We start from the raw sequence: 24915 nt of genomic DNA, 5'->3' as shown, positions 1-24915 counted from the left end.
CTTCATCTAGCACAGGTACTTGGCCAGGCTGAGAAGGCTGTAGATTTGATGCTTTATGTGTCTTGGCAGAAACTGGTCTATGCCTAGTCAATTCTGTAATCACGGGATTCAACATGTATAAACAAAACATTTCCCCCAGCCATTGAGCCACTTTTTATATTAGTTTATCAGTTTCGGTAGTTCTAAGATCAGCCCTGGTGCTGTGGTAGATTATACACTGGCCTGCTTACCACAAGGCCAGCAGTTTGAAGCTCCCAGTCCAGGATGAAGTGTTCAACTCCCGTAGATAGTTACAGTCTGAGAAACCCTTAAGGGCAGTTCTACAGAGTCACTCGGAGTTGTCATGGACTCAATGGCAGTACGGTTTGTGAGTGAGACGGCCACGTAACTAAATGATACTTGTTCTTTTAAATATATATCTATTTGTAAGAATAAACCTCCACCCCAACACCCACTGCCATCAAGTAGATTCCAACCCCATAGGACAGAGTCAAACGGCTCCATAGAGTTTCCAGACTATAAATCTTTATGGGAGCAGACAGCCTCGTCATTCTCCCACGGAGAGGTTGGCGGGTCTCCAACCAGGCACCTGTGATTAGCAGCCCAGCACTTACACGACTGCAAGAGAAGAGTGCATGAACTATTAAATAGACGCCTGCTTCTCTTGGTGGAACAAGGAAAATTAATAAAAACCCTGGCTCCTTTTAATACGTCCTTGCTTAACCTTTGCTTCAGGTACCATCTGAAAGTAAAGACAGCAGATTCAAGAGCCACATCACTGGACCATCTCCTTTGGAAGGGAGGTTGCCTACACTTAAACCTTTCCCTACTTCACAATTTCTTCTTCAGAAACCAGGCATGGAGATGACTCCTTGCACATCCCATATTATGCAGAGATCTGAAATGCTCTACTTGTCTGCAAGGAGAAAGCATGACATCACTGAAGCAGTTTCCAGTGAGAGTTTGTAAACTAAGGGGCGCGGGGAGAACAAATGGGAAAGGTTTAATAAGCCGTAAGTACACACGGTTCCAAAAAGGGAGGTATTCAAAGGAGGGAACTCGTCTTACCTGCACGACCCTGCTCCCCAAATATTTCCCCCCTTCAAAAGCAACCACCTGTCAAATAAATGGGCAAAGGCTCTTTCTTTACTTTTCTATTGAAAGCTTAATTTGCAACACACCCAAATGTGGCTTCAATTCCGCTCTGGAGAGACTTGATGGATCTTCTGTCGGAGGCAGCACAGGTTGGTGGCTAAGGAGAGGGCCATTCATTTCCCCAATGACAGGAGGCCGACCACAATGGCAGCTGCAGACACTCGTGCTCCTGTAGCTGTGAACACTTGGGACACTAAAATAAATGGATTGTGCCAGAAGATTCTTCCCTTCTCCCCTCCACCTCAGCTTAATGGGGAATTCATACCACTCTGAGCTTCATTTATTGCTGAAATGGAATGATGGCTTCTAAAATTACTCTAGAGCATATTGAATTATACCCACATTTATTGGGTTGCGGGGCCACATTCTGGTGTTAGTGGAAGCCATCTTTTCCGAAGGTCCTGGACTCTGATTCTATTACTCCGTCCTCAAATCCAGGGATGGGAACCTATGCTTTAGCCTGAAATTCCCATCGCTTCCTTCTCTGTTTGAAATATCCTCAACCCCTAAACTAATCTCCTGGGCAAATTGTGATAGCTACCGTCAATATGGAAGAATGTTACAAATACCAGAGGCAAGTAATTAATAGAAACAAGATTCAAAGAAAAATATCAAGGAATGATGAGAGATAAGTGGGGTTTACACTTACTCTTTTGATCTTAAAGGGACCCTCATAGGAAAGCTCTTAGCACTCTGTTTGACCATGTACTTCCTTACTACCCACCACCGGTAAGCATTTATTGAGTACCAACTAGATGCAAAACATGGTCTTTGGGGGGGAATGTCTATTTATTTCAAAACTAACTTTCTCTTTTGCTCCATTTCCCCCCAAAAGATCAGTATTTGATGCATTATAGAATTAAATCCATCTTTTACAATCATTTGGGGGACACAACCTACAATCTTTAAAAATCAGTTACAATCAGGCATATGTTACTTCTTTTATTACTTACTATAAGGCAACAGGATCCTATATTCATAATATCAAAATCTTTGCAAGGCATCTACTTCTGTAAAATGCATTCCCACTGGGGCGGTGTTTTTATCTCCAGACGGTTATTGCAAGTTGCAGATGGGGAAATGTGTGAAAATCCCTAGCACAATGACTAATACACATCACACACCCTTCATAATAGGTGTCTCCTCTTTTGATGCAATGCTTGAGGCTTTACAAAAAAAAAATAATAGTGTTCCATTTTGTCCTGGAGATGAAAGGACATTTTCTAAAGTCACTGAACCAGTTAGTGGTTGGACTGGATGTCTTAGAAAAGATGACTGACTGAATGTCTTGAACAATATGACAGAGTTTGCCCTACTGAGCTCTGTAGCCCCACACTTTCCCTATTGGCCCCAATGCCAGGAACAGAGAGAGCTCACAAGGAATAGGAGAGAATCTCCTTTTGTGAACTAGCCTGAGTCAGGCAACACTAGATCAGCAAAGCTGAGATGTATCAGCAAGTCATACATTCAGAATGCCTCCCCTGAAAACCTTCGAAGGAGAGCTAGAGGAAAAGATGTACAGAAATAGCCCAAGGTACACCAGAACATGCTCAAAGAGGACCCAGGGGCTTGATGCCTAGGTGAAATGCAAGTGCTCCTGAGTCAAAGGTCTTCAGTCTAATCCAGAATCCAATGCTCCCTATGTGTTGCTGTCCTGTGGAGCTTACTAACCTCCATCTTCCTTTGTTTTCCATTTGCAATTTGGGAATAATGTTAGTATTGACCTCATTCAGGTGTCAGGGGGCTTAGACGCATTGAATTGCTTCAAAGAGAGCCTGGCATGTGGGAGGCACTTGGTGATTTGTTGAAAAGAAATGCCTAAATGACACAAGAGAGTAACAATGCACGCGAGTAGCGAGTCTCATTCAGCTTTCTTATATCAAGTGAATGTCACAGGGGATCAACTCTGGGGTGAAGGGATGCTGGGTCTGGATCTGCAGGAGCTCACAGAATAGGTTTCTTCCAGGAATTGGTGGGCTGGCCTGGGGTGGGAAGGCTGATGGGGACTGTGATCCAACCTATGAAACCCACTACGAATGGCTTTAGAGTAACAGCCAAGTACCAGTCAGTCATCTTATCCAAGACACTGGGACTTTCTGAGACCTCTGGGACTCGAGTGCCAGCAGCCAGTGGTGCAATGCTTAAGCACTTGGCTGCAAACCCAAAGTTGGTGGTCTAAATCTGCCTCCCATCTCTGTGCACAAATGACTTGGCATTCTGCTCCCATAAAGATTATAGTCCAGAAAATTCTCTGAGGGAGTTCTACTCTGTTACATAGAGTCACTGAGTCGAGATCGACTCAATGACACCCAATACAAACAATGGATAAACACCCCATCATCTTCCTTGGGAAGAAAGAAAGAGGGACATGCAGGTAGCAGCAGGTAGGGGGTGGAGGAGGAAGGAAAGGAGAAAAGACAGATAGCTTTCGCAGAAGCAAGGGGAAAAGTTCAAAATGAATGTTTATTGGAGGCACTTGGGGTTGAGATATGAACTAGAATCGCTGAAGGCCAGCTTTGAGCGTCTGTCAGTATGTAACACAACACTCTCTCGACTAAGATTATTTAGCCCAGGACAGGCCATGGACCAGTCAAGTCACCTTCGTTCTGGTCCACGAGGAGCCCAGCTTTGTCAGGCCATTCTTTTCCCGAATGAAATCACATATGTTGTTGTTTTTGTTGTTGTTGAGACTACACACAGCAAAGCATACACCAATTCAACCAGGTCTGCTCATACCACTGTGCCCTGGACTGCGTTCTGGGAGTTGTGCAGACTGTTCTACCTCCTTTTTCTGAGTTCTTCTCCCCCGACGACCAGACACTCACTGTCCCCGTGGCTCCTGTCTCTTCTGTTAAGGTGCTGCTGCCACGTGGATCCCATGATGCTCAAGGCAGACTTTTAAAACACGGTCTCATTGGTACTTCATCCACACATCACACAATTCAATCGTTCAATCGCACCAGGAAGAGTGGTACAATCATTACCACAATCAATTGTAGAGCATTTTTTCTTGTTATTTGTGCAATTTTTTTTCAATTGTGGCAAAAATTTACACAACAAAGCATTCTCCCATTCAACAATTTCTACATGTCTGATTCATGTTGTAGAACTGTTATTGGTACCTCTCTCCACTTTGTTCCACCACCATTCAAATAACCTCAATGCCCCTAGGCAAAGACTCTCCATCCTTCACCCATGGTAACCACAGGTCAAGCTCTGTTTCTATTTTTAGTCGTTTTCTCCATGTAGTACTCATGTATCATACACTTCCATAGTGAAGTTGCTTTTAAAAAGAGCTGTATAGACATCATCAGCAAGTCCTAATTCTCCCTCCCCATTCCTGGATTTACTCATTGCCCCCCCAATTCTCCTCCCCCTTTCCACCCCACCCTGTCCCAGGAAAGTCATTGCACCACTTATTGTCTCTGTGCCCTATTCCTTCTATGCTTCGGAAACTGGAAAACCTAACAGCAACAATAAAAAACAAAACAGAAAGAAGAAAACAATTATAATTTAAAGATAAAAATAAAGAGTGAGAAAGAAAAGATCACCATCAATATTTTAAAAGGCAGAGAGGAAATTTCTGTCATGGAACAAGCGAGAAATCTTTGAGCCCAGAGCAAATTCAGGTTGGGTCAAGAGGAAGGTCACCTGACCAAGCATCATATTATTCCATGGCTCCATCGACCACCATAACCAAGTTTACAGTAATCTCTGTTTGATAGTACAGCTGTTCGAGTCCCTTACCCGTGGCTAGAAGGGAGGCAGACATTTTTCAGTCACTAGAGAACCTAAAACATTGCTTGACTTTAAGAAGACTTTAGGGAATATTTTTGGTTTAAGATTTAAATATTACCTTGGGTGACTAGTTGCAAGGGGTCTTTCAACCTTCACGGCTCAAAGAAGTTGGGAGTAAATGAGAATTTTGCCCTTTTTGCATTTTGCCCTTTTTGATGCAGTTCTTCTGACATAGCTGTGATCAAAATGTCCAGCAAGAGTAGCTGGACACCATCCAGTTCTCCTGGCAAAGGGGGGCGTTGCTCACAGAGGCGATTAGCAATGTGTTCCCTTTCTTCTTCATGACCCTTCTTCTTCCTCTGCTGTTCCAGGTGAGAACAGACCGATCGCTGTGCCTTGGGGGGCTGTGTGCAAGCTTCTCAGACCCCAGGTACTGTAAGGGGAACTAGGAGGTAGAACAGAAGCACTGAACATGTTATTTGGCCGATTAACTGGGATGTCTTCTGAAGCCATGGCCCAAGGCTTCCAAACCAAGAAACCCGGTGCCATGAGGTTTGGGGCTCTACACAAGCAGTCTCAGTTATTGATATCGTTGTTTCTGAGTGAACATGCGTTAAAATTGTTCACTTTTACTCAATTAAACAATAGGCTGGATAGCAATCATGACCTGTGAGTACAAAAGCTTTATGTTGGAGGGGCTTCTAAAAGCTGAAAAAAGAGGGAAAATACAGTAGAACTCCATCATCTTTTCATGCTCTTTTCCACATTAAAAAAAAATCCCTCATATAAGCACACACAGGTATCATGCAACATGTCCTTTAATAAGCATTTGAATCACATGCTTTCTGCATTTGTATGCATGTCATACATATATTATATGTAAAGTGGGTACAGGCAAAGATATTCCAGGAGATTAGGGATGGTTCTCTAAAAATCATACTTATAACAGAGAAACATTTCTATCCTAACCTTTTTTTTAAATCCAAATTTGGGTGAACTCTCTCCCACTAACTATTCAAGGATACATGCTTACAGTGACAATTCAGGAAGATAAAAGAGAATGAAGAAGAAAATAAAAATTCATCATCTGGCCATTCAGAGATAACGTCTGTTGACATTTTTTTGTGTATTTCCTCCTGAGCCTTTTTTATTCTTTTTATTTGCCAATTTATCATGGTCATGTTTCCATATCAATAAGCACAATGGATCTTCCTAATTGTGTTTAATGGTTCTAGAGCATTCCGCTCTAGGGATGAAATGAAAGTTCAGTTATCCAAGCAAATATTATTAGAGTTGTATGTGGTTCCCAATTTCTCACTGTTATTAGCAAGAGGTAAGATTTCCTATAGTGCTAAGACAGTACTGCATAGAACATGCATACCTCAAAGGAAAGCTACAACCCTGTGAAGGTAAAGGAGAAAAGACTGCCCACTTTTATTTGTGATGCCAATGACATGGAGCAGTCATGTGGGTAACTCCTAGGCAATGACTTCCCCAGCAGTGCTGTTTCCAGTGTGGCCGGAGGAAAGCAAGGCATTAGGAAGGAAACAGCTTCCAGAAGTAGTAATCTATCACCAAGCCCAAGATCTCTCTGGGGTCCTTAGCTCTTTCCTTATCTGTGAATAAAGTCAGACAGGGGGTGCACGAATGGAGGGGAGATACCATACCCTAAGATTATAATCGACAACCTTAATTTCTAAATGTGTTTCCCTGTAAGCAAAAAACAGTAACTGTTAACAAGTTCTGGTAAGTATATCTTTCCCGGTGTTCCAGGAAAATGTATCTGGCTGAGATTTATTGTCAGCTTCAAATATTTAGTCCTCTGGGTCCTCCGCTGAACAACCACAGGAGCACATGGGGCCCTTGCTCTTCGCCTGGTGAAGAAGGCAGGGACACACCCTGCCTTCGTGGAGCTTACAGTCAAGCAAAAGAGTGATTGCATAATAAAATCCAATAATCAAACCTGTGAACGTCTGGAGGTGACTAATACACAGGGTAGATGCTAGTGGATTACATGAGCTAGGGTGGGCAGGAGGCCACTTTGAGAGATTGCAGGCAGAGACCTGTGTATGATAGCAACCTAATCGTGCAAACTACAAGACAGAGCACAGGCTTGGAATACATGCAGATCCCGAGACACAGAGCCGGTGGCATGAACAGTCACTAGATTAACATAACTTGGCATGATGCATTTTGAAAACTGATGGGCAGTATATGGCAGCATTTCTCACACACACATGCACACACACACAGACACACACACACGCACGCATGCCCGCACACACATGCACACACACGCACACACACACGCACGCACACACACGCACACGCACGCACACACATGCACACACGCACGCATGCACGCACACACATGCACACACACACATTTTGCCCCTACTATTCTGGTTTCCATTATATATCCAACAGAAAACCATGCCTGGGTCTACCAAAAGGAATACAGAGAAATATTTACACCATCCCTACTAATAACGCCTCCAAACTGGAACCAACTTAGATGGCATTGGCAGACAATCATATTCAGCAAGGAAAATGGACGTACTAATGATGCACTCACTGTGCATGATCTTCAGCACGTCATGTTGAGTGAAGGTAGCAAAACACAAAAGAATACACAATGTGAGATTCCATTTATAGAAATAGAAAGGATGAAAGCGACAGTGTGAAGGACCAAATGCTCAGGTGGCTAAACTCTAGACAAATCCAGGACATGATGATCACATTTGCGAAGCAGGGGTGTTACCTGTACGGGGGCAGGAAAGGGGAACGAGTTTCTGAGATGTTGACAATTCTCCATTGGTTTTATGGTAATTGATTGCACTAAACATAAACATACTTTTGAGGACCCATCGTGAGTCTTTGGATATTCTTTGAGGAGCTGACTCATGCTCTTTCCTTCCTTGGAGGAAGACTTGGAAGCAGGGCGCATGGCTGGTCGAAAGCAGCAGGTGGGGACAGAGTGGAATCAAAAGCATCATCTGGGGCACGTTACACTTGAGATTTTTGTAAGATGGCAAAGCAGAGACGTCAGATGGGAAGTTAGATGCTGGAACCTGAAACAATGAGGGAAGGCTCCAGGTGACAATGTCCTTGTGCAGGACACCTTTGGTGGTATTCAAAGTCACAGTGGAGGGATAAATTCACAGAGATAGCAAGTAGACAAGCAGGAGATGACGAACCCCCAAGGAACACCTGTACACAGTGAAGAAGCTGTCAGCAATACAAGGTAAAATGTGTGTGTGGTCCCAGAGGAGATGGGGCAGGAACAAATGACACCAAACAGTGTCAATTAACTGGCTTTTCAGGAGTAAACATGTCCCATATTGATGAGCAAGGAAAAGCCTAATCAATGAATTGGAAACACTCCATTAAAAAAATCCAGATGTGCTTACAGAAGAATATAGATATAGTAAAAATCCATATTACGGGCCATTTCCCAGGGGCTGACACCTTTGGCCCAAACACATTTTCCATCCAACTGAACCAACAGCTTAATTGCGCCTCCTCAAGAGAGACTACATTCCAGGATAAGAGCCCTGCGAGCGGGAATCCACTGGATGGAATTGAGCTGTTGTTTTTAATTCCAATATTCCAACAAAATCTGGAGGAGCCTTCTCTGGGAGAAATACCATTAACCCCAGAGGGAGGCTGCGTACAAGGGACCCACAGGTTGAGAGATCTCAACTGCAACTCCCTCTTTCCTTGGCATTTGCTGCCCCAAATACTCGGGGTACGTAGCTTTCCAAAGCACTGGCTGGTGTCTTCTCTCCCCTCGTCTCAGTTACTCTGATTGCAGCTTGGTGCTCTCTGCTCCCTTGGCACCCCATACTTCTCTCTCCCAGAACCCTCTGCTACGTCTCTACAGCAGTGGGAAGGAGTGCTCCTGGAACTGTCTAGCTCATGGTAGTTGCTGATGGATGCCATCAGACAGGCTCCACCTCCCAGTCATGCCATTGCTGGAAACAGAGCGCTGTCTCGTGGTCTGGTTTTAGGCTGTCATTTGACAGAAGCAGATCATCAGAAGCATTTCTCTCACGGAGCCACCGGGTAGATTGGAACTGCCAACCTTTGGTTCGTCATGGAGCACTTAACCATTGTGCCATCAGGGCGCCTTAATGATAAGCACTCCATAAATCCTTAACGGCTGAGACTTGCGCTTTCCCTGAGCCTTTCCTCTTTCAAACACTGTCGTTTATGAAGATCCTTTAGAAGCAGCGTCGGGAGGGAATGGACCTGGGGCCCAGAAGATGATTTGAGAAGAGCAAGTCTGATTCGGGAGGGCAGAGGCCTGGTGCAGAGGAAGAAGGTGACATCTGGGGAAAGTCCTAGGAGAGAGATGCCATCGGCTCTACATTCCTCCAAAGGAATAAGATGGCAGAGGAAGAAAGAGGGCCAGATTTCCCGCATGAGCCACAGGCTGGATCCTGGGAGAGCGTGGCTTCCTCTCTGGGGGCATGAGCATGACTCCATCCAAGGGCAACAGCTGCCACTGAACTTTGCTAAATCTCTGCTTCGCCTGCTTGCTTGCCCTGACAGGCCCCCAGAAGTGCCGAGGTGCGGCTGTAACTGATTAAGAAGCCCCAATGATGATCTGAAATGTCAAGTGCTCCTCTGTTCTAATAATATGCATCTGGAATACTTCCCAGATGAGAGAGACACGCTTCCCTTTGATCTGGAGTTGGGGAGATGGCAGAGTGGAGGCAGCTATGGTGATGAAAAGCAAGGCGGCAGCCAGGTGACAACTTGCCGGTCACACAAAAGAACCCACAATAGGGAATCAACAAGTTCTGTGTGACAAGTCGGCATTACCAGCATAAACAACAGTGATAGCACCTACAGCCAAGGCATCTAGAATAGAGCCATCGGCAACTTCTCATGCCTGGGCTCTTAAAGGACCCCCAACTTCGCTCAGATGAGATACGTCTAGGGTATAGGAAATAACATGTTGGCCTTCAACAGCAATCATTTCCTATCATTAAACCAGAAATAAAAAAGGCTGTATACTACTACTGAACCACATAGCACCTGTTATAAGATCTCATTCTTAGTTTTTGTTCTTCTTATGAAGGCATCCTGGTGGTGTAGTGGGTTATGTATTGGGCTACAGCAAGGGCATCAGTTCGAACCTACCAGCCACTCTTTGGAAGAAAGATGAGGTATTCTACTGCAATAAAGATTTACCACCTTAGAAGCCCACAGGGCAGATCTGCTCTATCCTAGGGCCACTATGAGTCAGCATGGGCTCAATGATAATGAGCTGAGTGAAGCTTCTCAGCGGATTGCCTGGGAGATGCGCACTGCTATTGTGCTTGGCTGCTCACTGAAAGAGGGGGTGGGGTGGGTTTGAGTCTAAGCAGGCATGCGCCACCAGAAAGCCATGGACAACCTTCAGGAGCGTGGGACTCTTGCATATGGAGTAGTCCTTGGTCAGAACTGAGTCATGGGGAACCAGTGTTAAGTCTTCTCATCAGCAAGGGGTAGTTTTTTTGTGTGTTTTGTTTTTTTATGAGGCCAGAGAAACCAGAGTATAAAGAATACATTTCCAAATTGGATTAGTAACATTATCCCAAAGGTACTTCACACATTGAGCTCAAATGTCACTTAAAAAATACATTTCAAAGCCTTTCCATACAGTCAAATGGGACACGTCACTTGTAGACACTGGTGTATGGTTTGTGCTTCCAGAATCACATTGATTTTCCAGGCCCAGGAATAAAATGCCCGTGTCAGCTCTGTGCCCAACATATTCCAATCTCCCTTTAGCGGATCGTGGAGTTTTAAAAGATTATAGTTTTATAAGGGTCTTTTTGTTTCTTTTTGTAATTCAAGGCCCGTGCTTGGCTGTGCCAGAGTACAGGTGAATAGGTTCCCAGAGCTTAATTGCAGTGTCTGGCTGCCCGCACTCAGGTAGAGCTCCCGTCTGACCCCATGGCCAGTCATGTAGGGAAACACACTACATAGTGATGGGGTGAAAGACTAACATTTTCTATCAAGTGTGGGTGCTCCCTTCATCAGGCCTCTTCAGATGACAAGTGACAGAGGCTCAGGTGGGTTTAGTATTAGAAACCTGGGGCTATTTGCCGAGTCGGCAATCTCTCATCCTCTATCAATGTCCTGGGTCATTTCCTCTATGCCTGCGTCAAGGGAATCCATGAGTGGGCTCATCCCACACATCTTCCACTATCTCCGGGCCACGTCCCTGAATTCCAGAAAATGGAAAATCTGTATTCCCAGTTGCCCTCAAAGCTGAGGTCTCCAGGGTCACCTTGGTTCTGCCTGAATAAGGGATAGGTGACCCAGGAGGCAGCCACTGTGACAGAGGTTGACTCATTTGTGAGCTCAAGGCAGAGGCACTGAGCTCCATAGAACAAACTCTAGACGAGGTTCTAGTAACCAAAGTCACGGGTGCTGAGCTGCATGAGGCAGTGGCTATGAGGGTCCCACCCACAGCCTTGTAAAGACTGCTATTCCTGATAGCTTCCAAACTTATTGTTGGTAAGACCTCCTAGAGAGTCTGCAAACTATATCTTGGGGGCAAAAGTCATTTCTACTTAAATTAGCTAGAATGAAGTCAGTGTCTGATTCAGCATGACTCCAATTACCTGTCCATACACTGATGACTCCCAGAGTTGTCTCTCCAGCCCAGAGCTCGCTCTCTGCAGCTCTGGAGCCTGGTATCTGAATATCTCCAAGACAACGACCCCTGGATGTCTCCCAGACCTCTCACGCTTCAGAGACTGTAAACTAAATTCATAATCTCCTCTAAGGCTGCAATTCCTTCTGTGTCCCCAGTCAGGCACAACCATTTCCCAGGTACCCAAACCCAAGTCTGAGCAGCATGGCAGCACGGCCCTCTTCTTAACCCCCAGTCCCAATTAATGCCAGCCCAACTTTCTCAATATTTCCCGCATGTCCCTTCCTCATTACTCTTACTACTAGAAACCATAGTTCCTTCCCTCACTCCCCATTGCCTAGACAGCTATCTCCAGCCTTCAATCTCCCTCCAATCAAACCATCCTTTCCACTTGTCTTGAAGTGACCATTCAAATATAAAAATATAACTTTGTCATCACTTTGCTTGAGCGTAACAAATGGTCCCCCGCCATTATTGTGGTTCTGAAACTGGACTAAATGGTGTGAAATCAGAGAGCATGCATGGAAGAGACTTAACAACTCAATGTTGTTTTTCTCCTAGGGATGCTGCTAAACCATTGTTCCAAGTCCCCTTCCATCTAGAGTGTTTAGCTTTCCATCAGACCTGACTTCAAATACAGGCTGTGATATTCTATGACTTAGCTCTTACTATGTAAGAGACCATCCTGAAACTTAGTGTGTAAAACAACAACCGTCCATTACTGCTTACACATATACAGATTGGTTAATGGTTCTGCTGCTCTGGGCTGATCTCAGCTGACTTCAGCTGGACTTGCTCATGCATCTGCTCTTCAGTGGGCAAAGGATGGGTTCTGCAGGTTACCCTTCTGTTCCACCTGGACTTTCATCCTCCAGCAGGTTTGTCCTCACAGTAGAAGCAGGTTTCAAGAAAGAATAGACATATGCAAACTATCTCAACACCTAGATTCTGAATTGAGCCACTTTTTACGGCCTTCTTTTAACCAAAGTGAGTCACAGGCCAGGTTCAAGGGATGAGGAAATAGATTTCACCTCTTAATTGGAGAAGCTACACAGTCATATTTCAAAGTGAATTCTAGCCATTTTTGCAAAAAATAAGAATAATATCTACCCACTAGCTCCATGATCTAATCTGTATGCTGAGCAAATCATCAGAGAAGCTGGATTTTATGAAGACGTGTGTGGTGTTAGGATAGGAGAAAGGTTTATAAACAACTCAAGATATGCAGACGACACAACCTTGCTTGCTGAAATTGAAGAGGACTCGAAGATCTTGCTGATGAAGATCAAGAATTCCAGCCTTCAGTATAAGTTACAACTTAATGTAAATAAAACCAAAATCCTCACAACTAGATCAATAGGTAACATCATGATCAACGAAAAAATATAGAAGTTGTCAAGGATTTTATCTTGCTTGTGTCTGAGTCAATGCTCAAGGAAGCAACGGCCACGAGATGAAACAGTGTATTGCGCTGTGTCAGTGTGCTGCATAATCCCTCTTCGGAGTCCTGCACAGCAAGGATGTTGCTTTGAGGACCAATGTACACCTGACCCAACCCATGGTATCTTCACTTACCTCCTAAGCATGGGAATGTCGGACATTGAATAGGAAGAGTGAAGAATAGATACATTTGAATGATGATGCTAGCAAAGAAGACTGACAATACCGAGGACTGCCAAAAGGACAAACAAATCTGTCTTGGAAGAAGTACAGCCGGAGTGCTCCTTAGGGGCAAGGTTGGCAAGACTTTATCTTATATACTTTGGGACATGCTGTCTAGAGACATCCTGCTTGGTAAAGTGGAGGAGCAGCAAAAAAGAGGAAGGTCCTCAACAAGATGGACTGACACCGTGGCTGAAACTGTGGGCTCAAGCAGAGGGACCATTGTGAGGATGGCACAGGAGCGGACAGTGTCTCATTCTGTTGGGCACAGATACGGTTGCTCTGAGTCGGAACTGGCTTGACAGCACCTAACAAAAACGACTGCGTGACAATAACTAAGTGTCTCTGTTGGGCCTCCGTTTCCACGTCCCTTTCAGTATCAAGTTACTCACAAACTCTCTGAGGGCCTTAAAGGAGACCTAGGATGTGAAACTCAGGGCAGAGTGTTTGGCACCTACTGAGCACACAGTAAGACTCCAGGACCCTTCTTTTTCACATCACCCTGCAATGTTGAAGACTGCTTTTCCCATGACATAAGTTCAGGAACTCAGGAAATATATGTTGGGAGACTTCACTGTCTGCATGGCTCTCTCTACCAGCTGGGACAATGGTCGTGAAATGATTTGTTATAATTCTAGAGGCTGCACACGCCCAGACGTCTCATACTTGGCCACTGGCCTACTTAAAATCATGCTGTCCAAACTTGACATAGAGGCCTCTTAAAATAGATCTCCAGCTGTTCAAACACAGTTTGTCCTCTGTGTATATAAAAGGGGCCAAAGAGCACAATTGACATCCCTCTAAATAAGCCGACTGGAGCAGTCATTCCAAATGAGGGTGCGCGTAAACCCACACCGAGCCCACTGCTATGGGGTTAATTCTAACCCACTGCCACCCTGTAAACCCCCTCCCCTCACCCCCCCCCCGAGGGTTTCCTCAAACGGCTGCATGAAGCAGCTGGTGGATTTGAGCCACTAACGTTCAGGATAGTAACAGAATGCTTAAGCACTGTACCACCAGTGCTCCTTGAGAACACACATGGGCCACGCTTTCTAAGTAGGACATTTCCAACTTCCATTTCCAATGGATCAAAAATCACCAAAAGTCATCCCTACCAAATCTTCTGCCTATTTGCTTTGTGTGGTACCTTGGGAGCATGAATGGCTTCAGTTTTCACGCCTCACTATGTCCGTGACCTGTAGGGTGCCTTCCCACACGGACTCTGGGCTTGGCCAGGTGAGCTCCTTTGTCCAGTGGGAGTGGGGGGATAGCAAACTTGATGTAAACACAGGAGAGATTGCTTTCACCATTTCCTTTTTCTCCTGGACCCCTTCCCTCATATCAATTTGCCAAAGATAAGCAATCCTGTTGTAGGTATAAGATTAATGTATCATAAAACTCTTCCAGACTCAGAAGCCTTTTGCTCAAAGCCCTACAACCTGTCAGACTTGGTCTCCAGCTCTATCTTAGACATGCATTCAAACATTGCTTTATTCATGCATTGAGCATCTATGTCATGTCAGGCGCTGTACTTAGCTGTGCGGAAACCACACTAAAAAGAAGTGATCTTTGCCCCCAAAGGAGCTTGTATTTGGGGGAAGGGAAGAGGTGACTGTCTATCAATATATAAGCAAGAAACCGATGAGCATCCATATTTGCCTTAAAGATGGACCAGGACCTACAGGGGCATTTAAGAGCTGAGCTGCGAGAGGGAGGTGAGGGCGAGCATTTGATATCCAGCTTTACCCAGTCGATTGATAGAATGTGCAGAAGTAATAAGCCGGTGCGTAAAGTCAGTCCATTTTAGAATGATTCATTGTGCAGCAGTAGCTAACTGATACAAATCCATGCCAGGATTTGCATTGTCACTCGTTAATAGTTGTCTTCTCTTTGCTTTTTTTTAATAACAGGGGAGAGCGCGAACGCAGTCCCCCACTACCGCAAATTCTGCAGTCGAGTTTCAGTCAGCACATCCGGAGTGCGATGGGTGAGCCTCGCCCTGGGAAAACCACCTTTGTGATCATGGTCTCTCCCCTGCTGTTTAATGCTTTTTGGAAAAGAGGGAAAATGGGATTAGTATTAGATAACCAATTTCAGGCAAGAACATCCATTCTTTTCTTTTTTTTATATATCATTTTATTGGGGGCTTGTACAATTCTTATCACAGTCCATACATCCATCTATGGTGTTGAGCACATTTGTACATTTGTTGACATCATCATTCTCAAAACATTTTCTTTCTACTTGAGCCCTTGATATCAGCTCCTCATTTTTCTCCCACCCTCCCTGTTCCCCCTCCCTCAAGAACCCTTGATAATTTAGAAATTATTTCTAAATTAATAATTTCTAAATTAATAATTTACAGATTATTATTTTTGTCATATCTGATGTCTCCCTTCACCCACTTTTTTGTTTCCAGGGAGGAGGTTATATGTAGATCCCTGAAATCGGTTCCCCCTTTCCACCCTACCCTCCCTCCACCCTCCCTGTATTGCCACTCTCACCACTGGTCCTGAGAGGATCATCTGTCCTGGATTCCCTGTGTTTCCAGGTCCTGTCTGTACCAGTGTACATCCTCTGGTCTAGCCAGATTTGTAAGGTAGAATTGGGATCATGATGGTGGGGGGAGAAAGCACTGCTTAAAGCAATTTTCTGCGCTACTTGTAAGTTAGCCCAAATGAGTGACTTTCTTTTAAGTCTCACAGACACAGAATAGCCAAGGTACCGTCTCACTACTAACTTGCTTTTACACGTGATTTTGCTGAAACCCGAGGAAGAAAAGGCACATGGGATATCAGATGGGGTTGGCCTGCTAGTTCTACTCCCGGATCTTACATCGGGGCTAAATGAGGACACTTAGCAACACCATGCCTCAATTTACCCAGTCACTCCACAGGGAATGTTTCAGTTTAATGTGAAAAGGAGGCCCCAAGAGTCTGTAGAAGGGTTACCGCTCTATGTGCAAGTTCCTTTAGGGTGATAATTAGATGGCATACATTCAACTTGTGAATTATTTGACGGATGGATGGGAGCTACCACAACAAAAGACCAAAGAGCCAGTGCTATAAAGAGAGTTTCATCTTGAAATCCATGCTGGGAAAACATCTCTCAGCACCGAATCCACCTTCCTCCGCTTGACTTTGGCTTTGAGTTCCTGAGTGCCAGGCACCAGGGAAGGCAGATTCTGCCCACAGGTGACCCAGAGGGGGCTAATCTACAGACACATAATTGAGCATCAACTGTTTGCCAGGCCCAAGATGACAGAGCTGCCGCAGAGTACCTGCAGTCTTCCCCTCTTCATTTTCTTGTGCAAATACTAAGAAAAATCCAACTCTGAACTGCCTTTCTTCCCCTTCATCGTCTGTCCCCTGTGCCTCGTGAGATGCATGCAATGCTGGCCTGCGTTCTCACGCGTCTTCCCTTCCAGGGCATCTAGTGAAAGAAGGCTGGGGCCCATCTCCTCGGTGCGGCCCAACAGACAAAAGATGAAGATGCCCTGCTCCTGAGGGACCGGTTGGGATTTTCATATGCTCTAAATTAAATGCAAATTTCTGGGATAACTAATTTGCATAGATCTTTTGCAACATCCCAAGGGATCTATTTTCAGTTACCTCACGGGGCTGCACTAAACACACACGACTACATTAAACTAGAACTGTGTGCAATAAAGCATGAAAGAACTCCCCTCTCCCCTGCCTGTGCTCGCTCGCTCTCTCGCTCTCTCTGACACACACACACACATGCATCTCAGATCTCAGCTTAAACACCGCCTTCAGGGAGAATGCCATTGAGAACTTATCTAAATTCAGTCCTAATACCTCTTAAGACAAGTATGGAAACTCATCATTTATAGTCAGTTGCCCCCACTGCAGAACAAGATCCTTGAAGGCAAGGGACACTTCCTTTCGGGGCTGTTTCCCAGGGGCTAACATGATGCAGATGCAGAGGGACTGTATAAGACGGAGTAGAACTGCCCCTGTAAGTTTTGGAGACCATAACAGGAGTAGAGAGCTCTGTCTTTCACTCTCAGAACAGCTGGTGGTTTCAAACTCTTGACCTTGTAGATCACAGCCCAATGCTATGAGTGCCCACTGACTGAGTCTACGCAGTCAGTTTGGTGTTTTGAGTACAGTGTTGGGTACATTATTATTATTATTATTTAATAAGTCATTTTGGGGACCTCTTACAATTCTTGTAACAATCCCTACTTCAATTGTATCAAGCACATTTGTACATATGCTGCCATCATCATTTTCAAAACATTTTCTTTCAATTGAGCCTTTGGTGTCAGGTCCTCTTTTTCCCTTCCCTCTCTCCCCCTGCACCCATTCTTGTGAACCCTTGATACATTATAAATTATTATTGTTTTCATATCTTACGCCATCTGCTGTCTCCCTTCACCCATGTTTGTTGTTCATCCCCCTCGGGGCAGAGGGTGTTATACATCGATCAATGTGATCAAGTCTTTCTCCCCCTTCTCCCCACACCTGTCCCTTACCCTCATGGTATCACCACTCCCATTATTGTTCCTGAGGGGTTTATCTGTCCTGGATTGGGTGTGTCAAGAGCTCTTAGCAGTACTAGTGTACATGCTCTCGTCTAGCCAGGGTTGTAAGGTAGAACTTGGGGTCATGTTAGTGAGGGGGTGGGCGTGGGGGCGAAGATTCATTAAAGAGTATGGTGAATTATAAATGTTCAAGTATTAAATAAGAAAATCAATGAATGGATGATTTCAAGTACCTCAAGACCAAGTCTGAGAGATTATAGGCAATTCTGTGGCTAACATCATTTCATGACCAGGTAAAGAGTAAACCTTGGGTCTGAAAGAAGGTCTCTCAGCATTGGGTACTGTGGCTATTTGCAGCTGGATAGTGGTGTCCTGTGGTGGCCACCCTGTGCATTGTGCGTGGTTAGTACCATTCCCAACTGTCTCCAGCAGATGCCAGCAGCAAGAAAACTGCCTCCAGGCACTGCTGAATGACCCTGGGAGGGGTGGAGATTGCTCCTCGCTGCCACCTGCTTCAGTGGAGACCCATAGGTCTACAGGGGCAGGTGTTCTTTTGGGAGCCATGTATTTACCGCCAGAGCAACGGGACACCAGAAGGCAGCTGGGCTGCTTAGGGATGGCATGGTTTACACTGTCTATTCTACTTAAAGGATTCGAAAGCTGTGATCCTGTAGCCAGAAACCTTTAAGGATTTGGGGGTTGGCGTGGGGAAGGGGGGTGTCCAGTGTAGCTTTAGGAATGTACTGCATATTTATTCAACTTGCTTAAATCTTTTGCATTTTATGTGGGGTCATATGCATGTCTGAAGCCAGGTTTTAATCTCCTTTCTCCAAATGACAGACTTCCTTTCCTCCATTCAGTAACCTCCTCGGGAAGCAGATAATCTGAGGATCATCCCCTTCAAGTAGGAAATCAACTACTTTTGCTTTTTTATAGGCTGAGCGGAACAATATAAAATGGCGACGAATACAATGATGGCTTTTAAATGGTGATTAAAGCTTCAGATCTGATATGCGAAACAGAAAGCACAGAAATGTCCACCTCTAGTAGCTTTCATGGTAGAGGGGATCAGAGAGGGAACTTCTCATGAGCGTGCAGGGCAAAGAGTCAGGGGTTTGCAAATCCCAGTGAGGTTCATCCTCCTCTTCCCTCCAACACCCTGCATCTTCCTTCACCGGTACGCAACACAGGCTGCCCCAGTGCCTGGCCATCTGACCACTAGGCCCCAAGTGGAGTCCTTCTCACTGCTGTCACATCAGTTTCAAGTCCTACCAACCTTCCAGGACAGAGTAGCACAGCCCCCATGGGTTTCTCAGACTGCCACTCTTCCCCAGAGAAGAAAGTCCCATCTCTCTCCCATGAAGCAGCACCTGGTGGTTTCCAATGTAACCCCGATTTGTAACCCACTAGGCCAAAGTCCACAGGGAGCGCAGTTAACCCACTCACCTGTGAACCACAGGCTGGGAGTTGGAATCTAAACTGAGGTGGCCTGGAAGAAAGGTGTGGTGATTTGCTGCTGAGAAACCATACACACAAAGCCCCATAGAGTTTGGCTCCCCATGGAGTTCGGCACTTGGGAGTCACAGTGGATTCCCGGAACCTGGTAGGCCCTGAGCTGCTCTTGGGCAGTGTCTCTAAAGCTCAGTGATGCACAGGCTCAGTGCTGCAACACAAGCGCTCCGTGCAGCCCCATGGGATGTGTGGTGGAGTTATTACTGTCACCCTGCCCAGAACCCACTCTCTGCTTCTGGTGGCCAGGATCCCTCCCCATGCTGCATGCCACTTCTGTGGAACCATCATCAATCAAACTGTCCACCCTCGTCCTGCCAAAGGGAGGAGGGTCCAATAGTTATTACTGACCAGTCAGCTCCTCAAGGAATTTGCATCTTGATCAAAGTACTGCAGAGAGAGAAAATAACTGTAACTGGTTGAGCACCCTGAAATAACCGCTCCTTACTTCTTGACAACTCAATCTACCGAGCTGCCCTGTGTCCCGTCTTGCCTGAAGTGCAGTTCTTCAGCTTTTGGGAAGAGCCATCCTCAGGCTTCTGTTAAATTGCTTACACTATGAGGTGACCTGGAGCTAGAGCCCCAGTCAAACATTCATTCACACCCCCCTTACTATTTCAGAGAGCCCTTGCCAGAACACAATGGTTCTTCAAAACATTCATGGGGGAAAGGAATTCAAAGATAACAGAGCCAATGATTATCAAGTCCTAGACCAGCAGCCAACGCTACTTTATTATCCTTCGAAATGCGCATTAAAATAACCACTTAGTAGCTACACAGAGGAACTTACAGTGACTATTGTGTTGTTGGGTGTTGCAGACTTGGCAGGAGTCATAGAGGCCCAATGGACAGAATGAACCACTTCCCGGTTTCGTGTCCTCCTCTCGAAGTTACTGACGTGACTGCCATCAAGTCAATTCTGACTTAAGGTAATCCTATATGGGGCAGGGCAGATCTGCCCCTGTGGGTTTCTGAGACTCTAACTCTTTACCAGAGTAGAAAGCCCCATCTTTCTCCCACAGAACACGTGGTGTTTTAAAACTGTAGACCTTGTAGATTGCAGGCCAACGCATAACCACCACAAAATTACTACACCACCACAAAATTACTAGGGGACTCAAATAAGTCCTTGCCTTGCTGATTAGTATTATACAGATTCATGGAGGCCAGGATAGTTTTCAGAGACTATTCTGTACAAAAGGAGTCTCCTGGTAGCACATTTAAGGACGGAAAGGTCAGCAGGTCAAACGCACCTGGGAACATACCTGGGGGCTCCTCAAAAGAAAATGCTGGTGATCTGTTCCGAAAAGTCACAACCCTCAAATCCCTATGGACAGCAAATCTACTCTAGGGCACATGGGGTCGCTATGAGTTGAAATTGATGACAGCTGGTATGTTTTTCTTATTACCTATATGCCTTTCTGTGATGCTCACCTTCCAGACACAATCACTGAAGACAAATGGGTGCATAGAAAATGTGGTGAAGAAAGCTGATGGTGTCCAGCTATCAAAAGATACAGTGTCTGTGGTCTTAAAGGTTTGAAGATAAACAAGATGTCATCTAGCTGAGAAGCAACAAAGCCCACATGGAAGAAGCACACCAGCCTGTGTGATCATGAGGTATCAATGGGATCAGGTATCAGGTATAAAAGACCCAGAACAAACAAATCATATTGATGTAAATGAGGGGGAGGGCAGAGTGGAGACCCAAAGCCCATCTGTAGACAACTGGACATCCCCTTACAGAAGGGTCACAAGAAAGAGATGAGCCAGTCAGGGTGCAGCATAGCACCAAGGAAACACACGACTTTCCTCTAGTTCTTGAATACTTCCTTCCCCTCATGATCATGCTTCCAATTCTACCTCAAAAATTCAGCTAGACCTGAGCATGTTCACTGGTACAGATAAGAGCTGGAAACACAGGGAATCCAGGACAAATAACCCCTCAGGACCAATAATGAAAGTAGTGATATCAGGAAGGTGGTGGGAAGGGAGGGGGGAAAATGGGGAACCAATCACAATAATCGACATCTAAACACCATCCTCTAGGAGGATGAACAACAGAAAAGTGGGAGACATCAGTCAGTGTAAGACATGAAAAGAATAATAGTTTATAAATTATCAAGGGTTCATGAAGGAAGAAGGGTGGGATAGGGAGGGAAAAAATGAGGAGCTCATACCAAAGACTCAAGTAGACAGAATATGTTTTGAAAATGATAATGGCAACCTATGTACAAATGTACTTGACACAATGGATGGGTGGGTTGTGATAAGAGCTGTAAGAGCCCCCAATAAAATGATTAAAACAACAGTCTTTCAGACTATAGTAACACACAGGGATCCGGCTTTCTGATTTTCTTTCTTTCTTTCTGACTTCTTACTCCTGACTCCTAACCTGCTTCTGACAATGCTCATAGCTTGACCGATTAAATCTTGTCAGTAACCTTGCATTCCCTAAAATGAGTTCTTCGGGATGTTATAAAGATGGAAGCGGTTTCAGAAAAGGCCGCTTTTCTCCACCAATTTGAGGAAAATATTCAGACCCAATTTTAGCAAAGGAAGATTATGATTTCGCGTGTCACCCTCGATTTCTTTTCAACAGGGAAGGTGACTCTGTCATTGATGGATTTGTATCTGAGCCAGGCAAAGCTGATGGGTTCCATTCTATTTAGTTGGGGCGGGTGGGGGGAGGGGACAACTGGAAGAGGTGGAAACCAGCATGGGGGAATGGAAAGTGGGCCTGCATCTGCTCTGCATGAAAATGCAAGTTTCAGTCCTGTCGATTGCATAATTTCGTGCCTGAGGACAGACAAGCATTGCTTGCGTGAGCATCCTGAGAAAGGAGATGTAGTGGGGCACGGGAGGGAATGAACTAAGGCTCCTTTGAATAATCAGTTTATCATTGTAGCTTTCCATTGAACTGAACTAAATTATTCAGCATCCATTGGAGTATTTCCTTGTCCTGTGGCCTAGAAGCAGTAACAATCTGCTCGTGTGAATAGACTTAAAAAATCTAACACCTGGGTCATTTTCTTGGGATGGGAATTTGGTCTTTCCGCCCTTGTTTCAGAGTTTCTGCTCTCTGTTTTTTATCATGCAGAGGGGAGAATTCTAGACCTTTGGTATCACCGAGTCACATTTCAGAGGTGATAAGGAAAACCCAAGCATGGGATACCAAACCTCCACAAACCAAGGCTCGTCCGGTGCCTTTTCTTGGGTAAAGTGAAGGTAGAGCGCTCTCGAGGGCAATCAGCAGGGTCGCCCCACAAAGCCAGCTGCAGTGAGAAAGCCCTGGATCTATGCACCCATCATCGCCACAGTGCCTCTGCCTAAATGTTGGCTTCAGGAAGTGCCAGGAGCAGGGAGCTGCTGTTCTGAAAGATGTCTCTGAAACCCTGTATGTCAACTGCCCATTTCCAAGTCCACTCAGGAACAGAGGCCACTCCCCACTTTACAGAGCCAGCCCTCCCCATCTGAGTGTCCAGTGCCTGAGTTAAGTGTTCCTCTTATGGCCTCTCTGATCTGAACCACACTTCCCCATCAGGGGCCAGTCTAGAGAGACTGTGTACACACAGTTAAAGGCTCCCCACCAGGGAGAGGCTTCCAACTCACACAAATCCCCTAGGACCCAGAAGAAACCCTCTTGAGGGTTTCCCAGGCTGTAACTCTCTCTGGGAACAGACAGCCTCATCTTCCCCCTGTGGAGTGGTTGGTGGGTTTGAGCCACCAACCTTGTTAGCAGCTCAATGTTTAACCCGCTGCTCCACCAGGACTTAGATCATCAACCAAGAGATGCTTAATCTGCCCAATGTTTGCCGGAAAGCATAGTGAATCAGGAGATTTTGCTAGCCCGTGATTTTGAAATGAAAAGAGAAAACGGAGCCCCAAATCATATTCTGCCTGTGTCCTGGCAGGGACCCCAATGTGCCTCCCCAGTGCCAGGTTGGCCTCTGCCATCACCCTGCAGCCTGTTGGGCTTCTCCTTTTGCTACACCAGGGGGACCTAGGTCTCTGGCAAATAAATATGACCTTAAGTTCCCTGATCATCAATAACAGAGAGGCAGGGAGAAAGGAAAAGGGGAGGGGAGGGGAGGGGAGGGGAGGGGAGGGAAGGGAAAGAAAGGCAGGCTCTAATTCCAAGTCCTAACTAAGATTTCTTACAAAGTGGAAGAAGAGATGGGAGATCAGTGAACAAAGAAAGAAAAGAAATAAGAGAGGGGCTGGGGGTGGAAAGCTGGAGGAGGCAGGTAGGAGAGAGAGAGAGTGAGAGAGAGACCTTCATTTTGTGGTTTGCCTCTGTAACACTGTAAACGGACTGCCCAGAGAGAGGGAGGAACCCTCATCCGGTCTTGGTGGAACCTCAAGTAATAGAAGTCCTTTGGAGCCCTCTCCAGCGGTCCCTCAAATGTTTAGAACTGAATTACCATATGACCTGGCAATCTCTCGCCTACTCAGAAGACTTGACAGCAGAGACTGGAACAGATACTGTACCCCACAGTTCACTGTGGCTTGATTCAATCTCAGTAGTCCAGAGGGAGAGCGAGAGTCAGTGCCCATCAGGAGTTGCAGGGGCAAACGGAATGTGGTACGCCCATACAACGGAACACTACTCAGCCGTAAAGGAAAGCGAAGGCCCATCCATACTATGATGCTGATGATGAATGTGGAAATCCTTATGTTGAATCAACAAAAACAAGAAGTCGGTCTCAAAAAGACTAACAGCACACATATGAAACAGACTGAGCAATAAAAACCAAAGCTTCTGGGGGGTCACCGGGGGTGGGAAGGGGGAAAGGTAGATGATGGCTGAGGGGACCCTGAGTGCATGTTACTGGTGGTGGCACAATTTGGAGAAGGATCATAAGGCTTCACAGCCTGAAGGATGTAATCAACATCGTTGCATTAAATATGAAAGCCAAGGTTGGACAGCCAAAGGCTTTGTGCAGTGTGTTCTGACCACAATAAAGAAAAGGAAAAATAGGGAAGGAAGGAAATGCACCTCTTGTCCACCTGACAGCTGGCTTTGGTTGGGCCTTCCACACAGACTCACCTGGAGATGACAGCGGTGTGATGTGTCTTTAATACAAAGAATGACTTCATTCCTTAACATGGCCTTAGTTCACACTACAGTGACTTGGTCCCTCACTTCAAACAGCCTCCACCTTCCCATCCCAGAACAAGCCAGGCCCTCGCTGCCCAAGACCTAGACAGTTGTCCCGAAGTCAATGGGACGCAGGCCACTTTGGCCACCCTTATTCCCTGGCCAGTGGAAGGAACTCAGCAGGGGCCACAGAAAGTTCTCTGCCATTCAGTATTGAAACGGTGGAGAAGAGGCCCTGACTGCCAACAGAGCGATTTTATTGTTTTTCCAAGCATTTGTCCTCCCCTTAATAAGTAATGATATTAGGTCTTTGGGGGAAAGAGGGAGAAACCTGCCAATAGGAGATTTAATTTGCTGCCATCAACCCCTCTTAGCATGCAGAGTCCCATAGTGCGAGTGAAAGAATGAATCTCTACCAAAAAGAACCGCCTCTTCTGTGTTATGAACCTAATCACTTTGGAGGCTGACTCGGCAGTTTGGGTTCAGACAGAGCCCCCGGGAATCAAAGCCACAAGATCAGGTTTCACAGGCAATCTGAATGGTACCCTTCATTGGGTTTGGGGGCCTGTGGACCGGTGGGAAAAAAAAAAG

The 24915-nt window shown here is 45.6% G+C and overlaps 2 pseudogenes; one reads left to right on the top strand and one right to left on the bottom strand.

The window, feature by feature from the left end:
* The window catches only part of LOC142459555 (glycogen synthase kinase-3 alpha pseudogene), a 108716-nt pseudogene that overhangs the window by 44728 nt on the left and 39073 nt on the right, over positions 1 to 24915 (top strand).
* Positions 15115 to 15256, bottom strand: LOC142438030 (U1 spliceosomal RNA; annotated as a pseudogene).

Source organism: Tenrec ecaudatus, chromosome 1, assembly GCF_050624435.1.
Source record: "Tenrec ecaudatus isolate mTenEca1 chromosome 1, mTenEca1.hap1, whole genome shotgun sequence".
NCBI classification, from domain to species: domain Eukaryota; kingdom Metazoa; phylum Chordata; class Mammalia; order Afrosoricida; family Tenrecidae; genus Tenrec; species Tenrec ecaudatus.
Note: the sequence above shows the minus strand (reverse complement) of the source record. Positions and strands in the feature narration are given on the sequence as shown.